Source organism: Mustela putorius, unplaced genomic scaffold (genome assembly GCF_011764305.1).
Source record: "Mustela putorius furo isolate JIRA1106 unplaced genomic scaffold, ASM1176430v1.1 tig00537350_pilon_pilon_pilon, whole genome shotgun sequence".
NCBI classification, from domain to species: domain Eukaryota; kingdom Metazoa; phylum Chordata; class Mammalia; order Carnivora; family Mustelidae; genus Mustela; species Mustela putorius.
Window position 1 is genome coordinate 4723284 of NW_025422471.1, and position 13260 is coordinate 4736543.

Sequence of the window (13260 nt, forward strand, 5' to 3'; positions counted from 1 at the left end):
GTGTGTGTGTGTGACAATCTGTTTTTATTTATGTTAAGCTAAACATGACTTCATACTGATTTTCTCAACTCTTAATATGGTAACACATTAACCATTCTGAATTCCTCCCCTTATTTTTTTATAATTTTTAAATTTTTTTTATAAACATACAATGTATTATTAGCCCCAGGGGTACAGGTCTGTGAATCACCAGGTTTACACACTTCACAGCATTCACCATAGCACATACCCTCCCCAATGTCCATAACCAAACCACCCTTTCCATACCCCCTTCCCCCGGCAACCCTCAGTTTGTTTTGTGAGGTTAAGCGTCTCTTATAAACACATATATCTTTGATCTCCAGGTTTGGGAGTACTGAGTGACATCACTGAATCCAAACGAAAACCCTCCCAGTGGGCATAACCAGGATTTTCAGGCAGTCTCTTAAGAGAAGGTATCTTCCTGGAGGTTGGTTTGGAGAATATGGTAGGTACTTCTATATTGCTATTTTCTGGTTTTAATTTTGTATTTTGTAGTAATTTTAGATTTATGAAAAAATTGCAAAGATATCATAGAGAATCCACATATGCCCTTCATCTAGATTTTTGCCAGTGTTAAAATTGTGTATAATGATGGCATATTTGTTAAAACTGAGGACCAACATTTGTATACTATCAACTAAACTCTAGACTTGATTCCGGTTTCTACAGATTTTTTCCACCAGTATTGTTTGTCTGCTCCAGGCTCCATCCTCAATTAACATATTGTATTAAATTATTAATTCTCCCTCTCCTTTGACTCTCCCAGTCTAGGACTATATCTAAGTCTGGTTTTGTTTTCCTATGACCTTGACAATTTTGAGAAATGCTTAAAAATTTAAGTGTTATTGTCTTTACACATGTATTAGAAAAGGTAGAAGTTTGAATTATAATCTATCCCTCCATTTTGTCAGATAAACACTAGCTAAGAGAGAATTAGGGAAGCCTAGCAATACTGAAGAAGATGTAGATGGTGTCTGGCTGCGGATGTCAGTAGGATGAGAAAATCTTTTAAACAAAAGATAAACTGTGAGAATTGTATATGGGTTCAATTACTGGGGCATGATAGGAAACAGAAATTGCCCCCCCCCCAGGAAGAGAGAGAGAGAGAGAGAAGACAAGTGAGTGAGATAAACAGAATATATATATGTAGTTCAGATTATAAATAATTTAATACTAGAATTTTTTTCAATATAATTCTGTCATTCTGAAATTAGTACTGTTTTTCTGTCTTTGATTCCACATCATATTGAAGGTTTTGATAAATTTCATATCTTTTCTATTTAATAGATATATTTCAAAAATGATAGCAATAAAATAGAGCAGATGGTAGAGAATAAACTTATTTTGAGATGAAAACTGAAGATTATGCAGCAGACTCGGAAAAGGTAAGTCTTTTACTTCTTTATTTCTGCACACAAAAGTACTTTCCCTTTATTTCTAGAAATAGTTCTAGGCACCGTTCATTGAAAGTGATCTTCTGAAATAGTTCAAACTCTCATGCACATAAAGCATTAATGTAGAATTTTGTATCATCTGTCAAGTACTGATGGACAATGAAATATGGGTTTCAGATTCATCTGTTTCCTCCATATTGTTTTCAGTCTTTAAGTGGCTTGCCTCAATTTAAATGCTATTACTTATTCTTTTATCTATTTAGAATTATTGACGGAGATGTATGGTACTGTCAAAGACAAAATTCACCAGACAATTAAGAGATGATTTTATTGGGCAGCTGCAACAGGGTGAATAGACCACATCTGAAAACCAGAGTGCTAAATAGAGTATTTTTGCCTTAGCAATTTTTGTAAGGAGAGGGAGAAACTTAGGTGCTTTACCCTCAAGGTTATTTTGTATATAGGGAATGTGCCACTTATTTGAATGGGAAATGTTTATCTCTATGTCAAGTCAATTTCTGAGGGACAAACCATTCTAACTACTCACGGGACAAAAAAACATGACACTGACTAGGGATAAAAGAGGAAGGAACTGTGTCTGACTTTGTAATTAGGTATAAGCAAAGGGAAGGGTCTGTTTTTTATCTTGTCAGTAGCCATCATTAAAAAAATAGTCATATGGCATCATTTCTCCACTAATTATTCTTTCATTATCCTTGCTGTGCAATACCATATTTAAGACTGACTGGATCTCACATAATCATATTTTCAAATTCTGCCTGGGATATGAAGACAGGCTAGATTCTCACATTTCTTCACAAATGTGGTAGGGATGCCTACCTAGCCAACAACAACAACGATGACGACACCACCACCAACAAAACAAAACAAAATAAAACAAAAAAACCCTTTCTTTTTCCTTCTAGAGACATGAATAATATGAAGTCCATGGTATCTTGGGATTTGTATTTTAGAATTTCATAATGCTCAAACATAATAATTTCAATTTTCTGGTAATATATAGTAGCAAGTGCACTGTTTAGAAATATTCATTTCTGACATTTGAACATTTACTATCTCTAGAACTACCGTTGAGCTGTATCTTGTTGATATTTTTTCAGAAACTTTTCTCAAAAGTTAAGTATACCTAAATTTTCAATTCAGCCTATAATTCTTGACTTTGCCATTTTGGCTGTGTCATTTACTACTAGCATCCTGAAAAGTTTTTAAGCAATGTTTTTTCATAAATTAGCCTTTGTTTTTTTATTTTATATTTTTAATCTCTGTACCTTATTTATTTTATAATTGGATGTTTGTACTTAAATTCTTTAAATTCTTAAATTCTTCTTAATCCCTTTTATCTATTCCCCCCCCCCATCCAACTCCTTTCTGGCAATCACTAATTAGTTCTCTGTATTTAAAATTTTATTTTTTGTTTTTTTGTTCGTTTGTTCTGTTTTTTAGATTCCACATATAAGTAAAATCCCATGTCTTTGCTGACTTGTTTCACTTAGCATAGTACCTTCTAGGTCCATCCATGTTGCATATGGCAAGATCTCATTCTTTGTTATGGATGAGTAATATTCTTGGGTGTGTGTGTGTGTGTGTGTGTGTGTGCCAATTCTTTGTGCATTCATCTGATGGGCACTTATGTTGGTTCTATATCTTGGCTATGAAAAATAATGCTGCAGTAAACATAGGCATGTATCTATCTTTTTGAATTAGTGTTTTCATTTTCTTTGGGTAAAAATGCAGGAGGAGAATTACTGGATGATATGGTATTTATATTTTTAATTTATTGAGAAACCTCTATACCAATTTCAACAGTGGATGTACCACTTTACATTCCCACCAATAATGCAGAAGATTTTCTTTTTCTATTTGTTATTTCTTATCCTTTTGATACTAATCAGTTGCACTGCTATGAAGTAATATCTCCTGTGGTTTGGGTTTGCATGTCCTTGATGATAAGTAATGTTGAAAATCTTTTGATGTGTCTATTGCCCATCTATATATTTTCTTAAATGTCCATTCAGGTGCCCTGCCCATTTTTAAATCAGATTTTTTTTTTTTTTGGTGTTGAGTTATATAAATTCTTTATATATTGTGGATATTAACTTCTTATGAGATATATAATTTGCAAATATCTTCTCCCCTTCAATAGGTTGCCTTTTTGTTTTGTTTATGGTTTCCTTCACTGTGTAAAAGCTTTTTAACTGGTGTTGTCCCAGTAGTTCATTTTGCTTATGTTTCCCTTGCCTTTGGAGACATACCCATAAATATATTGCTAAGGAATTAGCCATATTTTATAATAATTATGTATACATGATGAAGGATTCTGTATGAAGTGTTTAATACATACATAGATGTTCATACTACCCATAGTGTGAATCCAAGTGCCATTACTAAACAGAACAGTTTTGCATTTTAGAAATGGCTTTTCTAAAATGGTGATTTTGCTTTGCATAACTTGTTTTTGTGCTGGGTTCTGGAGGGGACATATGCCCAAGAATACTGTGTTTGTTACTTTAGGTACAGGAGGAGAAAATTTTCCTCCAAACCATCCTTTCTTAGTTATAAAGGAAATATTACAAGCACAAGTAGATGATGGGAACTCTCTTTTCTAGAACTTTACAAATGTTAGATTCTCTTCTAGTTTGGATCCTAAACACAAATAAAGAGTTGACCTTGAATATATTCTATAAGTGTGAAGAATTTATTGAGAATTTAAATTAAAAACACAAGAACAACTTCCATACCATCAAATAGTCTTCTTGTGCCCCCCCCCCAAGAAATATATTGTGTTATTTAAAGTATCATTCACTTTGGGGAAAAAAATCCATTCTTAGACATTTTGTAAATAACATTTTGTAAAGAAACAGTTTTTTTTTAAAGATTTTATTTATTTATTTATTTAACAAAGAGAGAGAGAGAAAAAGATCACAAAAGGCAGAGAGGCAGGCAGAGAGAGAAGGGGAAGCAGGCTCCCTGCTGAGCAGAGAGCCCGATGTGGGGCTCGATCCCAGGACCCTGAGATCACGAACTGATCCGAAAGCAGAGTTTTAAACTAGATGGATACAATTTTTGTATGGAGAATAATTTGAAGACTTTTTATATGACAGGCTTAAGCAACAAACAAACAAACAAATAAACAAAAAACCATATCAATACAGATTCATAAGAATAACATGAAAAATATTAAGGTATATGTACTCATTCAGATAATTCCACTTTTTCTCCTTTCTTCTTAGTTCTGGTTCCACTGTCATTTGATATGAAGTAGATAGATAAAGATAATGAAGAAAAGGCAGGGGCTCCTGGGTAGCTCAGTGGCTTAGTCCTCTGCCTTCGGCTCGGGTCGTGATCTCGGGGTCCTGGGATCGAGCCCCATATCAGGCTTTCTGCTCAGCAGGAAGCCTGCTTCCCTCTCTCTCTCTGCCGACTTGTGATCTCTCTGTGTCAAATAAATAAATTAAATTAAAAAGAAAAAGCAAATTTGGTTTATATTAAAAGGAAACTAAATCTGTTTATCAAGGAGCAGGTAATATCCACACAGTGAAAGGGTGAAATTAATTAAAGACAGAATGAAGTTTGGGGTAGATACCAAACTTGAGGGAGCAACCCTTGAGATGGTAAGAACTTTGAAGAGAAAACTGTCCAAAGATGGGTCTTAGAACATTGGTTCTGTGTATAAGGATGGAATTCCAGTTTCCAGGCTTCCTTTTCAAGTCGGATGCATCAAAATTACATCATTTTCAAGCCTTTTGGCATTGAATTTATGCTCCTTTAGAATGTGACACCTTGTTAAAGGAGTCTTACCAAGAAAAGAAGAGAAGAGTAAGTTATACAAATAAAGCAATTATTAAGAATTCTGCATCTCCCCTGCACCAGTACCACAGAGGTATAAAGTCAGTTTCTTGTGTTAGAGTTTCTCCTGCAGCACTCACTTGCCACTCTGTGGAATTCATGCTTGTGTAGAATGTAAAGATAGTTAGAATTACTCTGATGTGGTTCTGTCAGAAAGAATGGTAATTCAGTTCTTTCTTCATCTTTATCACTTTATCCAAAAATATGAACTTGGACTGATGGAATTAAAACTGAAAAATGGAAGAAATTGAAGAAAGGTATTCTACTCCCTATAAAAGCAAGCCAGAGTCCAGTGGATTCGCTGGGGAGACATTAGCATTGCCACTGTAGGTTACAAGTCACAAGGGATGTCCAGGAGCCCAAAGAGGAAACTTACATGAAATGCAGTGCTGAATTTAAAACAATGGGTGATGTTCTGCCATCAATTTCTATAGACCAAATAATCATTTAATTTTGATAAAAAAAAATATTTTACTGTGTTGAAGAGCAGACCGAATACCTCTTCCGTGGTACAACTGATAAACTGGGAAGTTTATCAAAAGCTTATCAGAAAGGGATGCCTGGGTGGCTCAGTGGGTTAAGCATCTGCCTTTGGCTCAGGTCGTGAAATCTAGGGTACTGAAATCCAGTCCCACATTGGGCTTCCTGCTCAGCAAGAAGTCTACTTGTCCTTCTGCTTCTCCCTCCTGCTTGTGTTCTTTCTCTCACTCTCTCACAAATAAATAAATAGAATCTTTAAAAAGCTTAACAGGGGCATCTGTGTGGGAGAAATAAGAAGTAGGAAAAAAGTATTTTGCAAACAACTATATTAATGTACAAAAGGCTCAACCAAGATATATAAAATAGGCAAATGATGAAAAGATATAAATTGTCAATTGAGAGCAAGATAACAGAGCAATTAGAAATATTAGTACATACACTGAAGGATATATAACCTCACTTGTAATAAAAAAAAATTAAAATACCAACAAGGTAACTTTTTTTTTTAAACTATCACATACCTGGTAATTGAAAGAAAATGAGGGAAAGAAAAAAAAAGATACAGAGATAATAAGTTAGGAGTTCCCTAACACCTTTAAGGCAAAATTGATAGTGTCTATACAAATTAAAATGGCAGTTACTTTATGAACAGTAGATTCTAGATGTAGTAATTTGTCATAGGATTATACTTAAAAATTATGCTTATATACAAGAGGGTATGTTTTGGAATATTGCCTATAATAGCAAAAAAAGTATAATTATGTAAATTTTAATGAGCAGAAATTATTTAAAAATTCTGGTGAGAATGTGTGTGTATGTGTGTGTTTGTGTGTGTGTCTGTGTATAATATAGTTATATACAGAGAAAGTTAGATCTTTATTATGCTGATATGAAAATATGTCCAAAATATCCTGTAACAAAAGGCAGTAGGTGGACTTTTTATAGTATAATATACTGTACACTGAAAGAATAAATTATATTAAAAAATCTGTATGTTTCTATCAAAAGATAAGAGCTGACATGAATTTATTTACCTAGCTAGCTGTTTATTGATGCAGAATGCAATAAAAATGTTAACAGTAGGTACATATGACAAGAAGGATAGGGAAATGTGGAAGGGAGTATGGAATTTTTCCTTTCATTTTATACATTTGAATTTTAAACATACCTATTTATATTTTCAAAATCAACAATGCTGGTTGATTGCATGGGAAATGGGGCCTTTTTTTTCTCTTGATCATTTTATATTTAAAAATGTTTAATAATATAGATACTTACAAAATTTGCTGTGATTCTACATGGTAAAAATTAATTTTCCAGTTTATTAACAACCTCATGATTTATCTCTTAATCTCCCTGTGAGATACATATGCCATTATTTTCTTGAATCATACAAAATAAGTTCATTTTATATCGGCTTTGTGTTCTGGTTATATTTTCTTACCTTTCACAAAAGCCAATGTTACTCGCTTCTTTCTAGCTGACTTCTACAGCATTTTAAAGACACAATAAATATTCACCACTGTCATACTCTTCAATCTGGTGATATTTTAAAAATATATTTTTCTGATGAAGCAGAATTTTTAGGATATATTGCAAAGATTGTTTTACTGTACATAGAAAAATAAGTTTGTAACACAAATTAAACCTTACTCCATACACCTTAAATTATGAGATTGCTTTCAGTTAAAGATAACTGAGTGATTTTTGTTTTATTTTTTAATTATCTATTTATCTAAGTATAATCTCTGCACCCAACATGGGGACTGAGATTAAGAGTCATATGCTTTCTGGACTGTAAGAGTCATATGCTCTCTGGACTGAGCCAGTGAATATTGTAAAAAAAAAAAAAAAAAAAAGGAATGTCATAATATTTATGAAGTCTCAAACCCGGTTATTTGTTGCAAAAATTTATAAATAGCTGAGAAAACATTAAATATTTGTTTAAAGGAAGTCACAGTCTCAGTTTATTCAATAGAATGTAGATTTTAGCAGATATTCCCTGAATTATTAATTCAAACACTATGTACTAATAGCATTATTACAACCTGATATATAGAAAATTGTTCAAAAGGAATTGTTTTCATGATTATCTATAAAGATAAAATTATTTAACAATATTGAAATGGACATTGGGAACCTTAATAGAATGAGTACTAAACATCAGACCAACTAAAAACAGAGAAGAGATAATTTAAATGGAAACCTGTTTAAGACTAGGATTGAAGCTTTAACTAAATAATTGAATCACTGAAAGTCAATGGACTTAAAGGAGTAAAGAGGGGGGCAATAATATTCATTTAGTCAATATTAATAAAAAGAAACAATAAAATCTATCAAAAAAGCAGGATCATAGATTGGGTACCTTACCCTAAAATAGTACTGCAGCAGTGTTAAATAGGAAATTGAATTTATTTTCTACTATGACAGGAATATAAGTACAGTATAGAAACAGAAATGAGCCATCCAAATTTAATAACATAAATAACATTATGTAGACAGTAATACCTGAATCATACTAGTTTCTGCCTTTATTATTATTTTAGACACAGATCTCTTGAATACATTGTGAAATCAGGGAAATTTTTTTCCTCATCTAGACACTAAAGAAAAAGTTTAGAGTTACAAAAGGCTTGTTTCCCAATTTAATCATGCTTAATTTGATACTTTCCTTTTTCATTATACTTATTAATGGCTGAACCTAGCCAGATGATGTGTATTTATAAATCCATTCACTAAAATGTACTTTTCTGTGCAGTCACTCCAATAAAAAGTGTAATCCACTGTGCAGCTAAATGGCTGTATATAAAAAAAAAAAAAAGAACTGCTACACGTATATATATTTTCTTTCTTTCTACCTCAGAAGCCAGATCAAAGCCTTTATGTTATGTGATGCTGCTCCCCCTCAGGGCCGAGCAATAAACTCCTTAAAATTTCATACCTGCTAAGTTAACAATATAAATGTCAATTGAGTTTAGCTGAAGCGGACTTTTGTAATCAATAGCAAGGATTATAGTCAGTGGAAATTATATCTTGCTAGGTCTTGCAGGTAAGTGGTTAGTTGTGGAAAACATTTAAGTGAATGGAATGAATCATTCTCAAAATGTTGTCAGTGAAATTTTATAATTTCTTACTACTGCTTTCCAGTTGCTATTGCTGATATTGAATTATAAAACCTGGATTCTGTTCACAGTTCCTATTATGTTAGATTATCTACTCTCAACACAGAATCTCAATTTTCCTAGCTTGAATGTTTCCATTAACTTGTAGCCATCTTAAGAGGAGAAAAAATGAAATAAAAAAATGTATGTAAGCAGACATGATTTAGGGGCCATGTCATCAAAGGGATTCTATGCATGCATGTGACTGTCAAACTCTGCATTTTGTATTACGGCTTGTACAAAAACTTCAATGAAGATAAAATTTAAAGCTGTCAAAGTATGTACATTTCAGGAAAAAGAATAGCAAAGATTGACTTTTAAAGGTATTTAAAGGGTATTAAATGTACTAAAAACAGGATTTCTAATGCAAGACCCATCCTTTAAAAGATTTTATCTCAGTTTCAGAACTGGAGTAATGCCCAGGGTTATAACCCTCTCCTACTTTAATTGTAGTGAAATTGTAGTGGTGAAAATTTTTGGTTGTAGTCTTTCCTTTTTTTTTTTTGTACTTTGATTATTGAGGCAGATGACCTACAGAAATCCCAGTGGATCTAAGCTATCAAAGGAAATTCTATTTGGTAAAATTAGGGAAACAATCAATGCTACATGGCCTATGTAAATAATTCAAGACCTCTGAATACTCAAGAGATTGTTGGCTGACTGTTGCTCAGTATAGGAAAATGGAAACATGGGAACCAAAAGTCTTATCTCTTCCTGAAATTCCCTACCATTTCCCCCTTTTTAACTTCTTTGTCATGTGAGGTTAAGAACAGATTTGACCCAGACAAACAGTTGGTTGAACAATTATTCTGCATTAAGCACTAAAGAGATACAGAAGACATATATTCTGTTTGCAGTCCTCCAAGAACTATACTCTAATACCAGTCTGGATTCAGTCAGGAAAACACGAGCCACTCTTCACTAAAGATAGAATGACTTTGCAGTTTCTTGAGGACCAAAATCTAGGGATAGTTTTAATCAATTTGCTGTCGCTGAAGTTAGCAAAGATGCTGTCACTGAAGTTAGCAAAATGTTGACATTGAGAGTTTTTTTTCCCCTGAAGAACTAAACCAGAGTCCCTCAAATGACTGCCTGGAAGCTGCTGCATTCTTTGAGGACTTTTGGAGAGGCTCCCACAAAATGTTCAGTCTGTTAACAGTGAAGAGGGTGGTTCTCAAGCACTTGTGAGAATGCTGTGGTGAACGTCATCTTCTCCCTTTCCCTTCACTTCATCCCTCTCATAGGGAAATCCTATCCAATAACCATGTAGTAAAGAGGAGTCTGGAAAATGTAGTTTGCATTTCCCAGGTGGGAGTGATGCCTAATAGATACCAGATGGTCCTGTGTTGTGCACATATTTGTGGGCCAAGCCTCTGTATCATCCTTTTATGCATTTTTTTAGTTCTGACCAAAAGTGAAAGCATAATGCTTTCCTTAACATGTCAGAACTATCTGTGTATAGTCAAAGGTGTAAACTTTACTTCTTCCCAAAAGGGGAAATAGAAAATCCCAAATGCTATTTTATTAATCTCTGGATAATGTTCATTTCTTTTCTAGCTCAGTCACTGTGCCTCTTGGGTATCTTGAAATTTAAGAAAATTTGAATATAAATTCAATTTTTGGTGACACCATTTACATTAGTTAATAATAGAGCCACAGGGAGAAAGATGAAAAATGGATTTGTTAATATTTACAAACTCACATAGATATAAAAACAAAAAAGAAAATCTGCATAATCCTTACAATCCTTACTTTTGCAAAAAGTCACACTGTCTTAGTTGGCATCTATAACTTCCCTTTTCACTACGCCCTCCACACTCCGTCATCTTCAGCTAGCACAATAGCCATTCATAGTTCTTTGCCTGGTACATTCCAAAATTAATTACCAAAGGAACGTGTGCCCTAAACAGTCTTCCTTTGTGAAGTAGTTTTATTTTTTTTATGACTTTTTTTTTTTTTCAAACCGGAAAGCACAGATGTAATAAGAGAATCTCTTGAATTCCAGGCCTATTTCTCTCTGCCTCCATTGAATAATAGAAATCAAATTAAGACAAATCAGCTCAGCAAACAGAGTAAACTTCTTCTCTTTATCTAATGCTCCAGTGACAGAAGGAACATAAAATGTGTAGCTTTTGGTTTAATGGAATGAGTCTTGAGTCCATTGGTTCAAATATCCTTCCCTTTTAAGAACCAGGACTCCAAATCATCAGAGCCTAAAGTTGTGGCAATAGAATACAAAACTTTTGCTGATGGAAAATTAAAGTCTGTGATATGAACGCAACTACTAAGAGAAAGAACACTATCCTACTGATGACTGGTACAGAGCATGAAACACAACCAACAGGACACTTCCCTGTCACATGAAGTGTTTACCTTGCTGATTCTCTTCTTCAAATATCCTACAGCTCTTTATCAGCTTTAAGGGTGTCATATGACAGGGATTTAGAGTAAATGATGGTAATATGATTATGAATAGAGCATTAGATAAGGCAGGAAAAGCAGGTCTATATCCATAATAAATATCTATTCTTAGGAAATGTGGATGCTGTCATTTCTAATACGAAGGTCTATGAGGTAACCAACCTGCTTTGCAAGTTAATAAACCTGCTGTCAGGTGACATATTTGTCTGAGGGAAATGGTGTCATACTGGGGGCTCATAGCTAATGATGACTGTTAGCAAGTAGGCCCTGAACTAGTTAAATCCTGGATAGAGGAAGTACCATGTTTTAAAATCTATAACTAACCTCCACTCCTGTCACCACAGTCAATTTTTCAAAAGGCCATTGAGAAAGAGAAGAGGTCTCTGGTAAGAGAGGCTGTCAGACAGACACAGAGCCAATCATCTTTCCTATCTTGACATTAAGAACTTTCTCTGTTGTAAAATGTCCTTTTACGTAATCTCCTTCCCAAACCTCTTGTCACCAGTTTATAAACTGTGTTTTTTCTACTTTATAGTGTCTAACCAGCAAGTGGGTAGTGGCATATGAATCACTGTATTTGATTTTGATCATCTGTACTTCCAGGGAATTGAGCAATCAAGACATGTTTTTTGAACTTCTGTCTACTGAGCTCTTCCTTCACCCCTAGTGTGCAAGGGGATTTTTCTATTTCCTTGCTATTTTCTACCAGTAGGTGGTACAAAGCTGAAGTTTTTTTTGCCTTTAGGGAGCTGGGCATTCCTCATGAGGTCATGCATGTGGGCTACAAAGGAGCTATAAATCAGAAGTAGAATCCATGAGAATAGGCTTATTAGGACTTGGAACATAATGGAACTTACTTGTTCCTTTTGGAGTTCTTTCAGTTGATCCCATATATCTCACTTCCATTTGATTATAGAATAGAATAGTTCTTAAGTTGTAATATTATGTACACATTGGGAATTCTACTTGAGGCCAGTGGTTTGTACTCTTTAAAGGTTTTAATTTTGGGTGCCTGGGTGGCTCAGTGGGTTAAGCCGTTGCCTTCGGCTCAGGTCATGATCTCAGGGTCCTGAGATCTCTTCAAGGGCTCTCTGCTCAGCAGGGAGCCTGCTTCCCTCTCTCTCTCTGCCTGCCTCTCTGTCTACTTGTGATCTCTGTCAAATAAATAAATAAAATCTTTAAAAAAAAAAGGTTTTAATTTTGACACAGTTTTGCAAAAAAATTTCACTCTTATCTGTTTATATAGATAGTACAACAGAACTATTATTAGAAAAAATTCAGAATTTGAAGAATAATTGTTGCAGTCTCTCAGAAAAAACCATTACCCAAAGGGTATTGGTGGCACCAATAATTAGATTAGAAAATAAAATCCCAGATATATAGAAAGGTAAAAAAAACAAACCAAACAAAAAACACAAAGTAAGGATTCCACTATCCACTCAGCAAATTAATGATAAAACTGATCAAAATAAAAAAGGGAAATAATAAAGACAAATTAAGAAATTAAGAAATAGATAATCTTAAAACCAGGGAAGGTCAGTGAACAAACATATTCTGTCAATAGGGTTTATAAGAAAAAGCAAATAGCACCATCAGATGTGAGTCAAGGTGAACAGGGTGACTAATGAAGAAAAGTGCACCAGGAGAAAAGTGACAACCTTGAGTAAACTTCTTGAGGTGATACCTACAGTTAGCCTAAGGGTCTCCACAGAGAGGATCTGACAAAATAATCAGCATCGTTCTTACCTCCCTCAGATCCAGGTCCAAGATCTTAGTGCTTGAAACAAACAAACTAAAACAAAACAGAGGAAAGGGTGCTCATTGATTTGGTCTGTCCTGGTTTGCTTCTTGTAGAAAGCAGATTATGAAGTAGTAGAGAATGGGTCTAATGGAGCAAATGGAAAATACCTTTGGAA

At 34.1% G+C, this 13260-nt stretch overlaps 1 long non-coding RNA gene across 6 annotated transcripts in view; it reads left to right on the top strand.

Moving 5' to 3' along the window:
* LOC106003478 overlaps positions 1 to 13260 on the top strand; it is a 255894-nt gene that overhangs the window by 191435 nt on the left and 51199 nt on the right. For all 6 annotated transcript variants that reach the window (XR_006605008.1, XR_006605010.1, XR_006605012.1 and 3 more), the window contains exons 2-3: positions 345 to 466; positions 1309 to 1406. This is a non-coding gene — a long non-coding RNA (uncharacterized LOC106003478). The remainder of the gene's footprint in view (positions 1 to 344; positions 467 to 1308; positions 1407 to 13260) is intronic.